General features: G+C 41.0%; 1 protein-coding gene and 1 long non-coding RNA gene across 4 annotated transcripts in view; one reads left to right on the top strand and one right to left on the bottom strand.

Annotated features, from left to right (window-relative positions):
* cacna1c (calcium channel, voltage-dependent, L type, alpha 1C subunit) overlaps nt 1–20,057 on the top strand; it is a 229,413-nt gene that overhangs the window by 112,367 nt on the left and 96,989 nt on the right. The gene's annotated exons all lie outside the window — the stretch shown is intronic.
* On the bottom strand, nt 1,955–8,027 carry LOC147310369 (uncharacterized). The gene is made up of 2 exons (XR_015125610.1): nt 7,964–8,027; nt 1,955–2,205 (listed from the first exon to the last, which is right to left on the bottom strand). It is a non-coding gene; the product is annotated as an uncharacterized LOC147310369 (long non-coding RNA).

The raw sequence follows: 20,057 nt of genomic DNA, 5'->3' as shown, positions 1-20,057 counted from the left end.
TCTGTCCTAAGTGGAAGTAAGTTACTGACCATATCAGGAAACACAGCCATAGACCAAGTATGTAGAGTCTTGTCTATTTACTTTCTGCCTGTGTTACTGACACCTTCACCGCTCCCCAGGATGTAACGTGTTTGCTAAACAGAGATGAAATCTGACAGTTTATTCTCAAGTACTTCTCTCTAAAGCTGATCTCCAAAACCTGCTAGAAATATGAAAATATATTTTTCAAAAAAAGTGGCGAGATCATGCAGCTAATCCTGCTAAGCTTTGAACAACAGCCCAGAATCTACTTTGTGTCTTTACCCACAGGGGGAAAGAGAAAGTGAGAGAGGGAGCGCATTTGTGTGCGTGTGTGCCACTGGGTGTCCCGCAAGGCTTCGCTATCCATTGTTAGCCCAGGCCGCTTGCCTGAAACAGACCTCGGGACCACTGCTCACTTGTATGTTTGCAATTGTGTGAATCCATGTGTGTAGGCAGGTACCTCACGTAAGGGTCTGTGTACACAGCTTATTGTGTGCCTTTTTTGACAGAGGAGTCTTCAGTTACACTAATCCCAAGTCACTCACACATTTACATGAGCAACAGAAGACTTAATAATCTTTAGTGTGTGTGCGTGTGTCATCAATGACTCATCAATGCAGTGGCACAAAGCTCTGTCTTATAAAATAGTAAGACAAAGAGGGAAGGATTGTGTGTAGTGTAGTAATTATATGAACAGTGAGGGGAGTATAGTATGTTGCTCATTTGTTTCTATGTACATTATAAGTGATATGGAAGTAATATGGAATGTATCTGGTGAAGAAATGCTTTCTCTGTTAATCCTCATAAACCAAAACATTTGGGGTTTTTCAACTGAAAATATTGATGTTTCCTTAGGCTTTCAGAAACTGTGATTGGCATTTTTTATTTCTTTTGTACATTCGTACAATTAAGTCAGATTTCCTCAGGAAACACAAGGGTTTTCTGTTTTATGGAGGTAAGCCAAAAGGGTGGCTGCCAGATCTTTTAAGAAGCCAACTAGATTGAGTGCCCAGACCAACAGGGGGAAACCCAGGCTGGGCAACGAATGAACCACACTTCCTGCTGGATCTATAAATGTGGTCGAGTGGCCCTTGAGCAAGACACTCAACCTCTGCTGCTTCAATGAAGCTGCTTTGAGGCCAGTCAGACTGGTGGTTAAAGCGAGCATCCGCCCTAGGGTGACTGTGTTTTGTCACATCATGACTGAGGCAAAGAGATTGCTGTAGAGGGGATTTCCTGGTGCTAACAGCCTGATTTTTTTGGATTTAATGTCAGAGTCACTGTTTTTGGTTTTAAGCAAATCTGCGTGCAGTGAGTTAGCTTCAGGCGAGGGAATCTGTAAAGCTAGTTTGCACAGATAAGTTCATTTTATTGCGCATGTCTTGTCACTAATACCCTTTAATAGCCTCTTCATTATTTATTTTACTCGTATTCTTAAGCCCGTATTCATAGATACTCATTCTTAGCCCTCTTCTGTTTTCTCACTTGTTTTATACTATGAGTGATGTTTAAACTGTGTGCATTTGATTGGTAACTTATTCCAAAGGAGTCTTGCACATTTGAGTCGGGTGTGTGCAAGTGCGCATTATGTTGGGTGCTCGTAGGTATGTAGGGGGATTACACAAGGCCCTGTAAAATCCATTTATTGAATGCTTATTAACCTTCTTGCCCTCTACTGTGCTTTTAGTGTATCAGCTTAGACCGTGAAATCTTGTTGCTCATGCTGACACACACACACACACACAGACATGATAGAGAGATGGCCACATGATATACAACAGAGCACTGCTGAAGGGCTTGTGTTTGGAACGAGGCAGGGACAAAACAGTTGCTCTCCGTTATTGCATCAGAGGTTTAGCACCACACCCACAACAATCGCCATTCCTGCAATTTACCAAGTATACTCTCCATTCTCCATCTCTCTGCATAACACTTTGGTTTTTTTCCCTTTTTTTGTTTTAAATCTGTGTGTCCCCTGCCTCTGTCCTCTCCTTTACCCTCACGTCTTGTCAGCCATCTTGGCTCCAGGTGGCCAGCAGGGACTGTGCCCCTTGAGTTTCCTGCCAGCTGCAGGGAGATTGATGAATCAGAGGTTCCATGGCGGCTCCAGCGGGGTCTCTGAGGGGGCCGGCATGGCGGACAGGCTCCATCGAACACCAAGCAAGCAGAACTAATGGGCATGCTCTTGAGGAAAAAGAGGGAAGAAAGGAGGGAGAGGTGTGCTCATATTTAGGTGAACAAAGCTGACAGACACACAGATATCAGAAATGGTTTGATTTTGAGAGGCATCCTATTTAAGTATAGATTAACGAATGAACTCCAAAGACAGGAAATGTGGCAAGGTTGTCAGTGTGCTGAGTACAAAGCTGTAGCATGGGATAAAGTACAAGGACAGGTAACAGAACGACAGATGGATGGAAAAAATACTACAGGGAGGAAGGATGAAAACAAGATTTATGAGGAGGTTGTTTGATTAAAGGACAGTTAAAGGAGCACTACTTAAAGAGGAAGAAGAATTCATTATTAAATTCCCTACTTTGAATGCTAATAGCTCAGAGATTACTAAGCAGGATTTTTTCATACTAATGCTAAATTCATATGCAAACATTTAAACTTGCATTCAAATGTTTTTAAAAGAAGTAGTCGTATATCATCCCATCCATCTGGGCTATCATGTTGCTTCCTCTTCTCTTTTGTCTTCAAACATGCATACTGGGTTCTGTAAGAGCATCCCATTTATTTTTATTCCTTTTTCTCTTCCCATACTGTCATTGGCTCGTCCTCATACAATGACAAAGTCTGAAGGACGAATCTCTTTGTGAATCTTTATGATCCGGCCACAAGTTTACACGCTGGGGAGTGTCTGCATGTGTCTGTGGCACACTAATACACAGCAGCCGGGCTGCTCTGTATATCTGTATGTCATTGTGTCCAGATCGGTACAGTGCGTCCTCTCTGGGGAGGCGTTCCTCTGTGTCTGGTCAACCTTATGACATCACCCTCTAGCAGACCATTAGGACACTTTGTCCTACAGATGTGCTTCCAATGGAGATGAAGAGGCTCAGGTTTAATGGTGACGCCACAGTGTTAGCACTGTGGCGTCCCTCACAGTGTTAACACTGTCCCTCAAATGTCCCTGTCCCTCAAATCACATCTGCTCTTCCACTTGCTATTTTGAGTGCATTATTCATTCACAATGACAGGTATGGCTAGTTGGGGTGCACTGAGGTTACCTGAAGGATGCTCTCGTAAGTGTAATAGTTGTGTGGAACACTTTATTCATCTCTCTGTGTTTGCCGTGTCATTCACATTGCATGCGTTGTGATGCATGCTTTTAAATTGTCGTCTTTAGAAAAAGTAATTACGTGTAGTCATTTTGAATATTTTCAAAATGTGAAAGCTAGCAAGACAGTCATGGTCAAATACTGTGTTTGCTATATCCAGTAACTGAACACACTTAAGAGGCATCAACACAGGAATGATTTGCAGTAATGAGGCGACCATAGAAAATCAATGATTGTCAGCAAGGTCCACCAGTAGTAAGTGTAACTGCAGGCGACGTGAAGTGATTGGTGGATGGTGCCTAGATAAACTCATCTCAACTTCAAGATAAGCAACGGAAGCGACTACATATAAGACAAGAAGATAAAAATGATTCAAAGATGACACAATGGTAGATACATTAGAGGGTTACCAAGGCAACCTGAGCTTGTAATGTCCTCTAGTGACAAAGCGGTGCGCCACGAGCAAATCGCTTCATGCTCGGATGCCCCTCTACTGTGTTCCATTTAAGAAAATTTAGATTTCACATGCTTTAAGAGACATTTACTCCTTGGATGCTTGGACACTATTTGCGGTTACCTCTTAAGTTACTGCATTTATACAGGAAACGGTTCATTCATTCAGGTGCACCACTGGGGGAGCACAGCAGTTTTTAACTGTGTTCTCTGAGCAGGTATGTCAGCACTGGTTGTGTTAAGTTAGACTGCATTATAAATGTTGAACTGGAAGAACTAACTTGTGTCTGTTTAAATAATAATAAAAGATGCAGCAACAACGATGTTTGAACTGCTTACATAAGGTGGCATGTAGTTGTGGTTTATTGGAAAGCTGTTACACTCCGCAAGTGGGTACATGGTGTGTACCGTGTACAACACGGAAGCTTAGTTATGGAAGGATCCAAAATAAAACATGGAATTAGTTGGGAAGTAGGTTAACTTGGTTATTAGCTAGGTCTACTGGTACACAACAGCATAATGATAATGTGATTAAAGAAGTCATTCGGGTAAGCTAGAACTTGTGTACTTCTAAAGTCTGATCATGATCATGTGATTATGTCCAGCATAGATGTTTTGAAGCCTTTACTTATTTTTAATATGACCAGAATTTTAAAAGGAGGCGATCATCAGGACAATATTAGACATTTGGCTCATTTGCGTACAGACTTAAAAAAAAACTTTCAAATAGACACCATTTTATATATTAGTCCATGCTGTTTGTAGTCATTGCAGTTGTGTCTCCATTTAGTCTTGTGTGCCCCATGTGTTCAGTGTTTAGGCCATAAAGCTTAGTTAGTGAATTCCTGGTTTCTGCCTGAGTTATTTTTGTTATTTTGTTATTTTAGTTTAAACAATAAAACTATTGGATGTGTTCCCCAAAAGTTGATTCTGTTCATCTAGACGTAGCGTTTACAGTCACTCATCCAGGTGACTTCTTCAGTCTCAGCGTACTGCAGGTTTCCCCAATCTTACAATGCTGTGATTGCAGCCATTCCCCAACTCTCTGTGGTACTCATGGCCATTGATCAGAGGTCTTTGATTAATTAGCTTTGATCAGTGGTTGTTGATCAATGGTCATGAGAATTTGCACATTAATGATCAAGGAACTGACCTCCCAACCCATTGTTCCTTCAGTGGTGCTAGTCTCAGTCATTATGCAAATGTACTGTTTATAAGATTGGAGAAACCTGCAGTCAGCTGAGACTGAAGAAGTCACTTGGATGAGTAACGAAACGTCCAGATGAACAGAATCAACTTTTGGGGATTTACTTACCTGGATGATTGAGCATGCGTCAAGATATTGGTTGTATTCATCCCTGATTTCGAGTCCTCCATTTGAGTCCTACTCTGCCTGCCATACAGCGAACCCTGAAAACTTTAAATTGAGATCACGTACAATCACGTTGCCCCGCCTACCCCCATTACACACTGTACTTGTCAGTGCAAGAGAAAAATCTGGCAGCATTCTTTAGGAATTCTTTGCAAAGACAAAGAATTGTTCATTTGATTCCAAACCAGAATCCCGATCTGACTTGTCTATGGCCGATCTAAACTATAGTGCTGTCATTGATGCTCTTGCTAAATATAATGCTGGCCGAAAAACACTGACATTTTGTACACGACCTGCTTTATCCCCAAGCCAAGTTTTTGTTTTTGCCCATGGAAATGGGAATTTTAACAATGGCAACAGACGCTGGAATAAAGACCGAGCAGCATTCAAGAGTCGGTTGATGAGAGGCTTATGCTAGAAGTCCAGAACAATGACTCATCATCTCTTTGACAAAGTCAGGATCAGTGGCTATGCGAATGCCAACAACACGAAACCTTCTCAAAACTTGTCAAAACATAAGTGCTGGCATGTTCACACATTCAGTATAATATAATGGTCTAGCCATACAATATATACAGCAAAGGAGCAATATTTTTCCCACCATGTTATTTAGTACAATCTACAACAAGCTTAAAAGTTGCTCTTTGGGCCACTCACAGTTTGTGAAGATAAGCATTGAATAGCTCAGCAAATTGCATGAATATGAGAATTGTTTATTTTGGGAAAAGGAGCTGATCCATTCTCAGTTTTTATCATTAAATCATTAGCATTCATGATTCACAGGCAGCAGAGGAATGGCAGAGAAAAGTCGAGCATCAGAAACAAAAGCCTCTTAATGATACAGGGACGGTTTCCTAGAGCTGGTCAACATGCCAGACTCAGCGGGAGTTTACATCACAATGCTGGGGTGGATGGTTAATGAGAGGCCAGCTTTCTCTCACATTCAGTGATAGACACCCGCACACATGGGGTCCAAAACTGAGCCAATATAAATGATTCAATCAAAAACTAATGTTGGTGTGCAAACAGCTTTTAACAGTGAAACACGCATACACAGTAAAAGGCGGGTCTGAATGCATTGCAAAAAGTTGCCACAGAAGTTATAATGAAGACTGCTATACTAAAGAAAGATTAAATAAGGTTTGTGAATTCAAGAGGCAGAAGTTGCATGGCGGTGAAGCGATATGGATAATAGAGAAACACATACTGAATAAAGAGAGGGAGCATGTCCTTGTATCTATCCTATGTGTGTGATATACTGCTGTGGGGCAGAACTCTGTGTTAGTGTGTGTGTGCGTTTGTGTGTGCCTCTGTACCTGTGTGGTTGTACACGTCTGACAGGCTGATATCCAGCATCATTCATGGCTCATCACACACACCCTGTGACTCATACGCTCATGCATACACACACATACATACAGCAGGGAGACAATGTGTTGCTAGTGACAGCAAGGGTAAAATGACAGCATGCAGACTGTAAGAACACAAGATACTAGATTCATTTTATAACCCCATTTTCCCTCCATCTCTCTTTTTTCTCTGCCTCATCCCTCTTTACGTTTCTCTGTACCTCTTCACCCCTAAGCAGTGCATCTGTAAATGGGAGAAATGTACTATGCAGTTTGTTATGGTTATGTTAATTTACAAACTATTCTCCAAGATTGTGCAACATATATTATATGTTAGGCAAATTGCTTTGGTATCTGATAGGGTACAGTTTCATTACCTTGCACATATGTAATCAAATTAGGAACACTGGGGATAAAATAAGCAATACCAGATCACTAAAGTGATCACTAAAATACTATTGCATCAGTTTAAATTCCAGAAAGAGTAATGGGGTTAAAAAAAGAAAGAAAGAGCGACTGTAATTATCTGTAATTATTATTACAGTTGTTGTTCCTTTCATTTTCACATCACCCCTTTTTAGTGCTTTTGCTCCTTAAACCTGTCTTTTCCCTGTTTTGTAAATTATGCCACCCCAAAATCCAATTAATGCTATTTTCCCCCTCTGGTCTGCAATGTTGTTTATCCATCATTTGTTTTGGTTTGAGTCTGCCTTATCTTGAATACACTGGAGCCTAACTTCGCTTTTTCTACTCTCTACATCGGCCCAGCAAAAAAAGACCATGCTGTCAAACTCTTTAATAAATTGTCAGTATATTATTATTTATTATGAGAATATAAATAATAGATCTTTGTTAGGTTACTATCCATGTTTGAAAATTGCATGTTACATTTCCTTAGTGTTTCGAGCCGTTGCTTTTTAGCTCTGTGTCCAATTTGTTTTAGAGTTTATTGGTCTCTTAAGGGTTTCCTCTTTCTAATCCTCCTTTGACTTTCCCCTTTGTTAAATACAAGTTCATTCTTGTGCCTGTGTTTTTCTGATTAATAGTTGTTTCTCACTTCCTGTTTTATTTTGGTAGTCATTTGTCTTCTTTGTCTTGATTATCTACACATGTGGCTCATTACCCACCTCTTTTCCACTGATAACCCTTATGAGCATCTATCCTGGTCTTTTTCTTCACTCCTTGCTGTGGCTTTTATTCTTCCCTGAGTAGTTCCCCTCACATTTCTACCAGAGAGTGTTACCTAGCACACAGGGCTTTGAGATTGTTACCAATTGGACTTTTCTTCAAGCATAATAAACAGCTTGACTTTTGCTGAATCAGTCTGCCTCCATAGCCTGCATTTGGGTCCCTCTTCCTGCACTTTATGACACACGCAGCTAGCTAACATTAAAGTTACATAACCCAATATACAACGATTTACTCCAGCATCGGCATTTATTTTGCTCGTACCAGCTGGTGGTTGCTTAGTAACTTTTACCTACTGTAGTGTGTAGAAGTCTATTTTCCAAGGTTGAGAAAGCTGCACTGTGCTGGGTCTGAAAACTGAAGAAAATCAGCACAATATTAAATAAAGTCTTATTTTTTCATGTGATTGCAGTTGTAGCCCTGCAAAAGATACATAATGCTACATATCTGCTCAAACACTCTGAGAATTAAGTGCAGTAATGTTTGTATCTTGTCACTGTCATTCCTGCTTTTTTCTTCTATGAGAGAGGTTAGCAAGTGTAGTTTGGTATTGTCACGGTCTGGCTGGCAGACCGTGGGGAGATGGGGAAATAGGACCCAAACGCCGGACTCTTCAGTGCAACAGTGTTTATTTACAAGGTGGTGAAGTAAACAACAATAAATCCCCAGTTTCCCAGACTCCCGTGTAGTGTCTTCTTCCCAAAAGTCCCCGTGTAGTGCTCTCTGCCCCAGTGTCCCTGCACTCCCCGTGCTCACTGCTCCTTCTCGTCCCACACTCCTCCTGAGGGGAAAACAATAGAGGTAGCCGTTAACACTTATCCCAGCAGGCATACACTCACACTTGACTTGTTTGAAGACTGACGTGTAGTCAAACGCAATAATCCAGCGTCGGTGGAAGCTCCATCGCTCATCTAAATAGCTCCCCCGACGAGCCCAGATGAGGAGCAGGTGTGCGGCCAGGACTTCGGGTGTGGCCAGCCCTCAAGTTAGACCACGCCCCCAGGGCTGAAGGTGCCTGTAACTTGGCCACAGCAGAAAGGCAAAACACACACACACACACACACCTGCCTACATACAGATGTGCATAGGGGCAGTGCAGACAACACACCAAATAATAATAATAATAATAATAACAACAATAACAATAATAGTCACAGTCCCCACTGCCCACGGACCCCGAGTCCCCAGAGCCGGGTCCGTGACAGGTATTATGAAAGTAGTCAGTACAAGATTTATGGATTGTTTGTTTCTAAAGCAACCAGGTTATGATTTATGGGAGAAAAAAAAGCCATACTGTTGCTGAGTTTTTCAAATGTCTTTTTCTTTTGGCATGTGTTTCCATCATATTTAAGAGAAAGCTGACGTCCCTGAAGCTGATATCTTTAAAACACTGGAAAAAATCATCTAGTTAGAAAAATAGCTCATGCCACAAGACAAAGGTAATTTTGGGGATGAGCTGTGCCTTTAATTATCCCATCATTAATCACAATGTTTCTGTCTGTTTTCACACTCGCAGCTTTGATGATGTGTTTGATTTTGAGTGAGTCTGCACAGTCCACACTGGTTATAACAGAAACGTCGTTTTTCTTACCCCCAGTGAGAAACCCGAGAGTGAAGGACAGATTATGCAAAAACCAGCAGTCCAAGCGCATTTTAAGAAGAGTGTTACTTCTGAGTTACCTTCCTAAGTACTTTGAAGTGAGGGCAAAGTGATGAATATGGTAAAAGAAAGTGAAAGCACAGACACACATGTATACACAGGCATGCAATATCAGCATTAGTGCTGCAGTATTATGCCTTGATGTGCAAACACATGCATACAGAAAGGTTGGACTTCTTCCAAACATCTATTGACATGCACATATATTACAAAATAACTGCACAGGACCGTAGATATGTACACATACAAGCTCACATGCACTCACTCTCTTTCTTTCTTACCCTAGCTGAATCAGTAAAAGCACAGAAAGGATGAATGTTTTATCAAAAACACCCTAGTCAGCACCAAACTCTGCACTTGACCACTACACAGTCAAAAAAAATCATGTCTTTGCTGCATCAAACTGATCACTTCAGGAAGACAGTGTGCTGATTTTTTTTGTTGTTTCAACAAATTTTGATATGGAGGTAAATATGAGGGCTGTGGGTACACAAAATAACCAAGTCACAGTCCAGCCTTCTTTTTACTTTCCTGTTATATTCCCATATGTTTATCCTGTATGATTTTGACACTTTACCTCGCTCTAGTTTTTGTTATTCCATTTTACATCTATCAGCTTTCCACAATCTTTCTTGTTTTCACTGTCTCCCATAAGACGCTGAACTAACCAAAGCCAGTTTAACTGTTTTCAGGTAGGCTGAGGCAATTAATTGATGCTCAGTTGGTACTACGTCCATACCATTACACCACCAGCAGAAGGATTAACTGTTGATACAAGGCAGAATGGATTTTCATGTTGTTTATGGCACATTCTAACCCTACCATCCAGATATCACGTGTTCTTTTGTCCAGTTTTGGTCAGCCTATTTCCTGTTTTTAGCTCACAGGAGTAGCACCTGGTGTGGCAGCAGTAGCACTGTAGCAATTTATAAAGCAAAGCAACCTTTATTTGTCACATACACAATCATATAACATGTAGTGAAATGCTTGTGTCCGATGTAGCCGCGCCATTCCAGGGCTTGGTTTTAGCATGGGGGGGTCTAGCCAGGCCTCTTACTGGATACCGGGTGGGAATCAAACTTGCGACTCCCACTTCAAAGGTGTGTAGTCTTACCACAACACCTTCCAGCTGCTATTTAAGTGACTATTGCCTTCATATGAGCTTTAATCAGTCTGACCGTTCTCCTATGACCCTCGCATACGGTACTTTCACCCAAAGAATTGCAACACCCTCTTCTCTGGACCATTCTCTGTAAACCCCAGACATGGTTCTGTGTGGGAAAATCCCAGCATAGACATCCTAACCACACATCAAAATCTTGCTTCTCATTCAAATGCTAAGCTTTCTGGTGTCTAAGGGTTTTTGGACCCTGCAACTATCCTGAGACAGTGAGTTATGTGTGAGATGTGTTTGTCTCTGTCTACGTGTCTCTTTCATGTGGTTAATTATGGCCATGTCTGAAAAGGGCCACAAGCAACATCTACTGCGCTCCCCGCTGAGCTGAAAGGGAAAGTGTAGGTGGACCGTGTGTGCTTTGTTTTCTCTTTGATCTGAGAAATGCATACAATTCAGACAGATGTCTCAAAACACAGCATATTGTTCACCTCCTGATTTGTAAATGCTTTTCGGTAATTTGATTGGTTTCAGGCGGAAAAAGGAAAAGAAATGTGGCACGCTGTTTGCTATAGGCCTGTCGAAATGTAGCCGTAATTCAGGATTTGTCTTTGTAACTGTAACACAGTCTGTACACTCATACAATATCACAGAGAGGTGGAGTATATATTTTTAACAAGGTATGAGATGCTATCACAAACTGTGTTTAGTATGAAGGTAGAACAGGATGATGCTGGGGTGCAGGAAAAAATAAATCAGCATAACCGGTCACAGCAGCATGAATGATCAGAGGAGAGTGAGAGCGCAAGCTTGTCAGATTATATAAACTGAGTCAGCTGATACTGATCAGCTGAGGGTGTGTGCAACTTCAGTGCTCTGCCTAAACCACTGTGATGCCCTGCAGGTTCACTCATCTCACTTTTTTCGCCATCTCTCCACATTTAGTGATCACATCACTGAACTCTTAAGAAGTGTCTGTCACATCGCATATGAAAAAAAGCCCAAGTTTGATTAAATGTTTGTGTTTATATATTGTAAAGATTTATATGATTTATATTTATATTACTCATGAAAGTGACCTGATACATTTTCAATTTAAGAATGAAATATGAATCATAGTAGCAACATTATGGTGTCTGAGAAAAACGATAAAGAGGCCGCATTTATGAGTAAATCATAGTATGAGTCATCGAACTCTTATGGGATACAACGCTGCTGCTGCCTTGTTTGATTTTGTATGTGCTTCCTATACTGAATTTCTTACTTATGGTGACAAAATACCTTATTTTGAGAAAAACTACAAATAGTTAGGGAAATATATTTGAAGTCTCAGGTTTGAAGAAATGAAAAAGTCCAGAAGAAAGTCCTTGTAACTTTTGCCACATAAATAACAGAGTGCAAGCAGCTGATTTAATGATTAGATATCAGAGGGAAAAAAATCTGACTAACCTTTTAGGGTAAATTAAAGGTAAAGATGAATATCAGTGGTCCTAGTTCCACAAATGTAAGCATTAGTTTCTGCTTAAGATCATTGCAACCAAATACATCTGGGTTATGTCTTTTTAAATTGTAAAACAAGTATATTGTTGGAGAAACTGCTTTTTGGGCTCTGGAGACAGGGATGGACAAGGAATTGTGCCTAAATAGTTGTACAATTATTTTAAAAGGAGAGTTTTCACAGGACTCTGTACACCCTTACTGCTTCGATTAGAATTAAAAGGTTAAGTAGCAGCCAGGTGTTGCTAATCAAATGTATTTCAGTAACTGATCACCAGCAATTATGTGCATGTCTATAATGGCAGTTTGGTAGTTTGCTGCTCTGGAGCATTCAGGTATCTGTTAACACAAAGCCACAATCTTCCCTGAAGTGGACGTCCCAGCAAATTCACCACAAAGTCAGACTGCAATGTTCAAAGACACTGCAAAAAACCCCTAGAGCTACATGCCAGACTCTGCAGGTCTGTTAGCATGCTAAATGTTGAAGTTGATATCACGGTAAACAAGTATGGCTTGTGTGGAAAAGTGAAAACCAAATGCAGCATATTAACACAAAACACCTCACACTAACTCACAAGTACAATGGTGGAGGGGTGATGTATGAGGTTTGTCCTACAGCAATGGAACCTAGCTACCTTGCAGTCATTGAGGCAACAAAGATATTCCCTTGATACCAACGTATTCTAGAGTCAAATCTGTCCAAGAGCTAAAGCATATAAGAGGAAAATAATCCCAAACATATCAGAAAACTTGCAACAAAATGACTGAAAAAAAGTGTGGTGGTACTGCAAAGACCCAGTCAAACTGTAAAGAGAGCGGTCAGTGGACTAAAACAACACTGTTAAGAAGAGAGGGCCAATATTCCTCCATAATCAAAATCGTTGGTTCAAGTTACTGTTGGTAAAGGTGGTTCTACGAGCTACTGAATCAAGGCAAACTTGTATATATACCTTGTGTCTCTTTTAATCTCTCACACTCTTACCTGTCCATGCTTGTCTGTCTGTGTTTTGGTCACATTTCCACTCTTCTTTAACTCCAGCTGACTCTCAGACCTGCTGGCTATACCTTCAGCCTTCATTCCCTTTCCTGCCATGATTATAAGTGAATGCCCATATCAGTGGAAATTTCAGAAAAGAGACTATACTCTCTCTTTAAAAAAAAGAAAAAAAAAAGAAAGAAAAAAAGTTGTGTTTCCACGCTCTTTTGTAAAGCCTTACTTTTGCTTCATGGCCTTACACTAACAAATTTTGATAAGTTATGAAATAGATCTGCGGTTATGCGGTCGTATCACTAACTCTACCAGAATTGTCAGTGCTCGTAATCTATTTGAAAAAGAACCAGAAATTATTCATATTTAAATATATATGTATTAATAATTGTTGGTTATTGCGTCTCTAACAATGACAACGAGAACGCAGAGAGAGGCAGTCAGTGTCCAAATTCAGGTGTTTCCCTTGGTTTGGCAAAAAAAAGTGAAGGTTGAATTTCACAGTCAGAAAGGAGAGGTGATAGGAAGACGGGGAGAGGCTGGAAGGAGACAAGGTGAGGACAGGTCCTCTGACGTTTCAACAGTGAAGGAGGAAAGAGAAAAATGGATTTTGTTCTGGTTCATCCTCATAATAACCCCATTAGCCATTTTAATAGTCCTCCACAGCTTTTCCCTCCATCTTTCATGTCCTGCTCTTTCTCTTTTTGACCTGTCGGCTAAAATGTGCTTCGGTCAAATCAAACAAGTTAAATACCCACAAAAGATAAGTTGTTACCCCTTTAATTGCTTTCTTTTTCTGTTTGATTCTTTGCTTTTTGAAGTTTCATTTGGCTTTTTATAGCTTGTGGGTCGCAGTTTCTGCAGTGCTACTATGGTAACAGCAGGGGAGTGGGTGTTAGCAGCTAATCCTGTTTGGGTGTCATGGTGACATTGCTATGGCACCAAGTAAGAGAGCTAAACAAGCTTTCTTCTTTTTAATAATATTTTAATATTTCATCAACACAGATTAGGTTGATCACTTAAAGTCATTGTAGTTCCATTGATTTCGTTTAAAGGACACTGTGTGCGTTTTTAAAAATAAAATGTAATAAATGTAAATTTTGTCCAGATTACATACACAATATATACTTTGAAAATGAAGTGTTAAAAAGCTTTTCTCTTCCATGTTATATTATAATACATCACTTACAAGTATGTGAAAATGAAATAGCAAAAGGTATTTTTTCACTTTCATTGGATTTTTTGTTTTTTTGACCGAACATTTATATATATATAAAAACATATTTTAATTTTCAAGTTTAAATTATGATTTTAATATAATCCCCTTACAGTCTCCATTACAAATTCTTCAGCTTCAGATGAATTGTGGCCTCATAAGTCCCAGAAAAGATTTAAAAAGTTTTCTTTTTTTTCCTGGTGTTTTTTAATCTGTTTATCTATCTTTAGGTAGATATCGTGCTAAACCACAACACTGTCTGTCTTTGTACTGTCTTTGCACTGTACTGTGAAGACTCTACAATATTAGAATGAAAGCACCAGGCAACAGTAGGAAGGAAAAACTCCCTTTTAAAAGGAAGTGTCAAATGGTTAGAAAAAGTTATGGGAAGCAGTTGTATACCAAACACTTGGAGAGTGAAAAAGGTGAGAGGAGAAGAAGTATTCAGTGTATCACAGAAAGTCCCACCGCAGGACCTGGCTCTAACTGTAAGCTTTGAAAAAAGGAAGGTTAAGTCTAATCTTAAAAAGCATCTAGTGTCTGGGGTCCTTTCTGTTGTGAGGCGACAAGGAGAGGGACCTCCAATTTTACCTTTAAGCTGCATACACAATGTAAGCGGTTTGTAGTGATGTGGTGATCCAATACCACAGAAAGCGAATGATATTTCACAATTTCAGGTGACTACGAGCGAAATGACTGCTGGCGATGCATTGTGGGCAGGACTAGCGCAAAACCTTCAGGCGAGCGACTGAAGAGACAACAAATGAGAACGATAATGCTAAACAAAACGTTCAAGGGTCACCTAGGCAACTGGAATCTGGAATGTCCGCAAGCAATCAGCTGGCACGCAGCTTTAGAAACTTTAGGAACCACAAGCTAGCCTGTAGCGTGAGTAGCTAATTTACTATTAGGATACAAAGATATTATGAAAGTTTAAAGATATTGCATGAGGGGGACTAATTATTCCAAGTTTTTTTTCTGTGAGAAAAGGATTTTATGAAAATGATTTTTTTGTGTGTGGAAACAATCAGAATTATATTATTTATCCATACTTCCACCTATATTTTTAGAGCATCTTATCTTGCTTGGTTCACCGTGATGACTTAGGCCTATCCCTGTGACCCAGAGACAGACAAAGGCTCGTGCTTACATTCACATCAGTGGCTAAATCTGAATCCCTGAATAGCCTAGTAAGTTTAAAAAGAAGAGCGTCCGCATGTAATCAGTGGAAGGAGTTCACCAAGACAACGCAGAACTTCTTTGGCATTAGCCATGAGACAGTGATGCTAACCGCTGTGCAGCTGAGTTTATTAGTTTACTTCAGTAAAATACAAGTGAAACAGATACCGTTTATGTGAAAGGAAATCCAAATTTGCAATATGAAGATAATTAGAAAAAAAAGCAGGAAGGTGATTAAAAAAATAAAACTTGCAGTGTGTCTGTTCATTCTTTCTATAATCTTTTACCCCTGGATTTAAGTTTTGCTTCTGTAAATTCTCTTCTCTAGTTCAGTCTCACCTTGCTTATCAGCTTTAGCTCCTGAAATATAGTACACATCTCTTTGCACAGCAATCAAGTGTTGCAAACATGGTGATAACTTCCCAGCACCAAATGGCACATGAAAGCATGACCCCATATGACTTGCTTTAAATGGCATGTTTAAGTGCACTTAATGACCCTGTAATGACACCATGTGTAGTTTACTGAGAGGAATTGTTATTGATTCCAGGTGCCATTCGAAATAATTGACATATCTGTTGCAGTGCTTTTATAGCTGTATGAGATTGGTACACCTCAGTGTTATTTATTCTTTTTCTCACACACACACACACACACACACACACACACACACACACACACACACACACACACACACACACACACACACACACACACACACACACAGCCAAGCCACACATGTCAGTGTTTTCCCATTGTATCTCTGTTTCTCTATTTTCACCGTGTTGTGCTCTGGTCTCGCTCCACTGAACATTAACCAGCGGAGGAATGATGGAGCAATTCTAACAAAAATGCAAACAAGCGCACATACATTCCCAGGCAGGGCTGCTCGAGCCCTCTGCGGGGAGATAGAGTGGTGTGCTTGCTTCTGATAGGAGCAAATCAACATGGACAGAACAGTGTTTCCTCTAGGATTTTTTTCTTTTATTCAGCAAGAGGGGAAACAGTTTTGTTGTGGCACAGTGTAGTGCCCTGGCACTCAGTGTGAATATCAATAGGAAATGAAAAAGCAGGAAATAAAGTGGCGTTTAGTGACTATAAAGCAAAATATAAAATGTGTGACTGAATAAACATATAATCTGGAATGCTTCAGACCTGAAACATTTAGAGGGGAGTTATCAATACCTACTTTTTATCTTAAATATTTCCTAAATTTCTGAAGCGAGGACAGCAGTCATTTGGCTGTAGCTGGTCATTGCTGCAAAAATCCTTCCTGCTCTGTTTTTGTTTTTTGTTTTTTTTTGTTTTTTTGCCTGTCCCGTTTGGCTCTTTTGCCATCAGAATTGTTGTCTAAAGGCAAAGAAAGATGCCCAACGGATTTACTTTACCAAATTGACCATCCCAGCCTTGCCGTAATGGTCCATTTGATTCACCTTTTATTGTTTATTTTATTTTCACTTACTGAACATGGGACAGACTTGACTGGGGGAAAGAAGGGGAGAAAGAAAGAGGGAAAGAGAAACAGCTGAGAAGAGGGCCGGGGGAGAAGGGCAAAAACCAAAAACCAACAGAATGAGTAGAAAAAGAAAAAAAAGAAGAAAAAAAGAAAAAAAAAAGCATATATCAATCACCTGGGTCACCTGCTGAGAAAGAAAAAAGAAAACAAGCAGAAGAGAACAAGAGTAATAGAATAAACAACATCACAATGATATATGGGAATATGACAGTAAATACTAAATATTAAACATTATTGTGCAGCACATAAGATCAACAGAACACAGTGTGCTTTGAGGTAGGAGCCAAAAAGGGTGTAGTTTGTGGGTGTGATCACCCGTGTGTACACCTGTGAGCATGGACGCGCTTGTTTTTTGTTTTTTAAAAGGTTCCTTCATGTAATGATCTGCTAGAGGGTGTGTGGGGGGGGGGGGGGGGGGGCACAGCCCCGTCCTCCAGGGCATGAAGCAGGTATGGAGGAGATCAAAACTCCAGACATCCAGAGGCCCCCAGAACACAAGAGACCAAGGAAGACCAACAGAGGGGCAGCCGCGCCACTGTCCCAGAAAGAGCTGAGGAGAGTCCCAGATGAGGGCTCACTCAGCAGCCGCGGAGCAGAAGCCAGGGGGAGTTGCAGTGACGCACCCGTGAGCTCCGCCGGCAGCCAGCCGTGCCTGAGTGACCGAGCCCCAGGCCGAGAGGCCGGGGGCACCCCACCTCCGAAGTGGCCCGAGCAAGCCCCAGGCTCCAGGCCCCGATAAGCGGCTGCCAAGTAGTGAGCCGGTGTGTACCTGGACGCCCATCTCCGGACACAAAGAACCACCAACGCACCAACGTCTGAGGGAGTCCGCCACTGGCAGGGGAAGTGGTGGTAGGGGGAGATAGGCCTCCATACCTTGGAGGGCCTAAGATGTCCCCAGAGAGGTGGCGCCTGACACCCAACCTGACATATAGACACAGAAATACAGGCACACACATATACAAACATCCATTCCCACCCTCATGCTCTCATATACACTTACTCCACACTCAACCAACGTGGAGACAGACATAAAGAGACGCTGTACACACGATCACACTCCCCAAGCGTACTCTAAGCCCCGGGTCTAGGTACCCTTGCTCCTGGAGGGGGGGGAACTGCACCCAGACCCAGGTGGTGTTACCCTTTTCCCCAAGTGTGAGCAACAGATGAATTTGAATCATAGTGACCTTGACCTCAAGGTCAGAGGTAAAGCTTTCTGAAAATCTTGAGCATGCAATAACTTGAGAACAAGTTAATGTAGGGGGCTGGGGGTTATTGCTGGCAGCCACCAATATTTCTTCTTTTATGGTCACTCGTTCATACAGTGAGCTAGAACCCAAAAGGTATTAAAGGCACAGTACTGACTACTACCAATACTGAAAGTAATATATAAAATATGTTAAAATATTCATTATTCGCCTTGCAAATGCATAAGCATCACACTCTGTGTAAACCTGAGGAGTTGGATTTATTTCTGTTTTTAAAAATTCTGTCCGTCATTGAAAGATTAAAAAGTATCACAGCTTCACTGAACAGCATTTTCACGGTTGCCGGCCCATCCTGGATCATATCTGAGGAAAACTTATGTCAGCACATCAGCGGGCACATACTCATGTTATGTTTGATCTCAGTTGGCAAAGAACTAGAAGGCAAAACTCAGTCCTCCATCACATATAGCGCATATCCCACATCATCGCCATATGTGCGTGTGGTTAATGCCGTCCTATGCTGGCGTCATTGTGAATAATAGTTACAATTGGGTTTGTCATCGCAAATCTTGTGTTATAGTTTTGGATAGTTTGAGTAGTTTTGATATTCTTTTTAAGAATTCTAATCGTTGGTTTTTCAGGGTAGTCTTTTTTTCTGATTACTCGGTTCAGTTGATGCCAGGAGGAGAACGACACCAGCGACGTCCTCTTTCTTTCTTTAAGTGATTTGTCTGTTGCTTCAGCCATTTTCATTCTACATCGTCTTATTGTGAAGACAGGACAACTGATTGAGAATTGAGAAGAATCTAAAAAAAAGGACAAAACGATGTAAAGGTGGATATGAACAGAAAGCTTTGGGGTGACAAACCAAGCCCATACTGCACATACTGGCGTATTTAAATCCCCCATTTATTCCAGTTGGCAGTCCGAGATGTTTAAGAGTTACTTTGATTTCCTGTGTTCTCAGTTTATTCGTTTTTACTGTAGACTTGACTTTATTGTAGTACTCGTATTCCTGTAGACGTGTGCACAAAACTGGCATGTTCACATAAGACAGAAGTGAAGTGCAACTATAATCGGGCGACATTTGTAAGAGATTGACGAATAATGATGCTATTTTTAATATTCTATATCAATATATGCTGTGGTGAGGTCTTGTCATTCTATACCACCTTTCAGTCTTTCCGCGCTCCTTAGAAGTCACAGCAGCATGATCAGCCCAAGAGGCATATTAGATGACTCACATGCACGCACGCACACACACACACTCATTCTGTATCATGAGTCATAAAGTATAGTAATCTATCTCTTCCTGCCAGTTTAGCAAGCAGCTACTCTGATCTTGATGCACTACAGTGATCCTGCGTCTCACTTCACTTTGTCTTCATTTGTACCTTTGCATGTGTGTCCCCTTGCACGCACAAATCTGTGTGTATTGTGAGCGTATACGTGCGTGGGAGGGTGTGAACGTGAACTCCAAACTCAGGACTGTGACTTTTATGTGTGTGTGTGTCTGTGTGCAGCATCTGTCTCCCTGCGTGGTGAGGCAGGACGCAGGCGAAGTCGTGATAAGTCAGGCACAACACACTCAACGGAATGCAGAAGTGGAGGGGTAGCATGTTTCAATTGATCGGGAGAAAGGAAAGGGAGTGTGTAAGCTGGAAAGGAGGTAGTGGAAAAAACCAGGAAGACTCACTTCTCCAACCTTTCATCTGGTGTTTTTTTAATTTTCTTCCTATTATGTACAGTATCTTTCTTTTTCTTTCTGCAATCTCCAGCTTTCTTTCTCTCCTTCTCATCTCTCAAGGGTACCAGTTACCTCCTCCCAGACATCAACTAGTGTACACACATTTATCAACACTTTCTAAGTCACACACACACACTGGCTGTCTATATTACATGATTTATGCCCCTGTGTTCTTTTATTTTTAGACCAGTTACTCTGGTTCTTTTTCAGTTCTCTGCTTACGTTGATAGCCTTCTAAACATTTTCTCGTCTCTGGTTTTCTGCT

Source organism: Aulonocara sp. 'chitande type north' Nkhata Bay, linkage group LG17 (assembly GCF_057382095.1).
Source record: "Aulonocara sp. 'chitande type north' Nkhata Bay isolate Kocher_YH1m ecotype deep benthic linkage group LG17, A_spYH_male_GT1.1, whole genome shotgun sequence".
NCBI classification, from domain to species: domain Eukaryota; kingdom Metazoa; phylum Chordata; class Actinopteri; order Cichliformes; family Cichlidae; genus Aulonocara; species Aulonocara sp. 'chitande type north' Nkhata Bay.
Note: the sequence above shows the minus strand (reverse complement) of the source record. Positions and strands in the feature narration are given on the sequence as shown.